Genomic DNA, 2500 nt, shown 5'->3' with positions numbered 1-2500 from the left:
CTGCTAACCACCGCGCACGGACCCACCCGGGGACATAGAGGCCGGCCCGCAGGCCGGAGGAACCGTCCGCCCGAACACCGGCAACGAGGCCGGCCGGCGGGGGCCCTCCGATGGCGAGCCACGGATGCCAATCGGTCAGGCAGAGAACCGCAGTTTGGAGGGGACAACCGGGCAACAGAAGGCCGTTCTGAGCTTCACTCGGGGCGGGCAACAATCCCCGGGCATGTCCGGGGCTCAGCTCTGGAGGCCTGTGTTTCCGAAAACTGGGTTTCTGAAATCGTGCGGAAACTTTTCTGTAAACCCGGGGTACGGGAGGGCGCACAGGAGAAGGGGGATTACCACTTCTTCCCTTCCGAGCGTTAGTATGTTCCCCTTCTCCCTGTGCTCACACTTAGTCTCTGGAGAGAGCATAGGGGAGAAGGGGAGCATACTATCGCTCGGAAGGGAAGAAGGGGAAATCTCCCCTTCTCCCTGTGCTCACACTTAGTCTCTGGAGAGAGCACAGGGGAGAAGGGGAGCATACTATCGCTCGGAAGGGAAGAAGGGGAAATCTCCCCTTCTCCCTGTGCTCACACTTAGTCTCTGGAGAGAGCACAGGGGAGAAGGGGAGCATACTATCGCTCGGAAGGGAAGAAGGGGAAATCTCCCCTTCTCCCTGTGCTCACACTTAGTCTCTGGAGAGAGCACAGGGGAGAAGGGGAGCATACTATCGCTCGGAAGGGAAGAAGGGGAAATCTCCCCTTCTACCTGTGCTCACACTTAGTCTCTGGAGAGAGCACAGGGGAGAAGGGGAGCATACTATCGCTCGGAAGGGAAGAAGGGGAAATCTCCCCTTCTCCCTGTGCTCACACTTAGTCTCTGGAGAGAGCACAGGGGAGAAGGGGAGCATACTATCGCTCGGAAGGGAAGAAGGGGAAATCTCCCCTTCTCCCTGTGCTCACACTTAGTCTCTGGAGAGAGCACAGGGGAGAAGGGGAGCATACTATCGCTCGGAAGGGAAGAAGGGGAAATCTCCCCTTCTCCCTGTGCTCACACTTAGTCTCTGGAGAGAGCACAGGGGAGAAGGGGAGCATACTATCGCTCGGAAGGAAGAAGGGGAAATCTCCCCTTCTCCCTGTGCTCACACTTAGTCTCTCACTTAGTCTCTGGAGAGAGCACAGGGGAGAAGGGGAGCATACTAGCTGAAGGGAGAACTTATCTCCCCTTCTATGTGCTTTATGGGGGGCCCCAGGGGAGGCCCTGGACCCCAGGGGTCCCTGGGGATGGCTCCCTGGGGCCCTCCCTGGGCTCCAAGCCCCCAGACCCGACCCCGGGAATCCAAGCCCCCAGACCCGAGTACCCCTCCCTGGGCTACCCCCAAGCCCCCAGTCCCAGTACCCTGGGGCCCCCAGTATCCTCCCTCTCCCCCCGACCCGACCCGGGGCCCCCCTCCCTGGGCTCCAAGCCCCCAGACCCGACAACCCTGGGGCCCCTTGCCCTAACCCTAAAACCAGCCCCTTACCTAACCCTAACCATGGGGGCCCCTTGCCCTAACCCTAACCTGCTTGGGCCCCTTGCCCTAACCCCCCGGGGCCCCTTGCCCTAACCCTGGGGGACCTAACCCTAACCTGCTCGGGCCCCTTGCCTAACCCTAACCTGCTGGCCCCTTGCCCTAACCCTGCCCCTTACCTAACCCTAACCATGGGGGCCCCTTGCCCTAACCCTAACCCCTTGCCTAACCCTAACCTGCGTGGGGCCCTAACCCTAACCCTAACCCCTTGCCCTAACCCTAACCACCCCTTGCCCTAACCCTAACCACGCGTGGGGCCCCTTGCCTGCCCTAACCCTAAAACCCACTTGCGGGGCCCCTTACCTAACCCTAACCATGGGGGCCCCTTGCCCTAACCCTAACCCTGCCCTAACCCTAACCTGGGCCCCTAACCCTGCCCCTTACCTAACCCTAACCATGGGGGCCCCTTGCCCTAACCCTAACCTGCTCGGGCCCCTTGCCTAACCCTAACCGTGTGGGTCCCTTGCCCTAACCCTAACCCTTGCCTAACCCTGGGCCCCTTAACCCTAACCCTAACCCTAATGGGGGCCCCTTGCCCTAACCCTAACCTGCTTGGGCCCCTTGCCTAACCCTAACCTGCGTGGGCCCCTTGCCCTAACCCTAACCTGCGTGGATCCCTTGCCTAACCCTAAAACCATGTGGAGCCCCTAACCCTAACCCTAACCCTACCTAACCCTAACCCTAACCATGGGGGCCCCTTGCCCTAACCCTAACCTGCTTGGGCCCCTTACCTAACCCTAACCTGCTTGGGCCCCTAACCCTAACCTAACCCTAACCTGCTTGGGCCCCTTGCCCTAACCCTAACCTGCTTGGGCCCCTTGCCTAACCCTAAAACCATGTGGAGCCCCTTACCTAACCCTAACCTGCTTGGGCCCCTTGCCTAACCCTAAAACCATGTGGAGCCCCTTACCTAACCCTAACCATGGGGGCCCCTTGCCCTAACCCTAACCT

Source organism: Lates calcarifer, unplaced genomic scaffold, assembly GCF_001640805.2.
Source record: "Lates calcarifer isolate ASB-BC8 unplaced genomic scaffold, TLL_Latcal_v3 _unitig_5852_quiver_707, whole genome shotgun sequence".
NCBI lineage: Eukaryota > Metazoa > Chordata > Actinopteri > Centropomidae > Lates > Lates calcarifer.
This window is presented reverse-complemented; position numbering follows the sequence as displayed.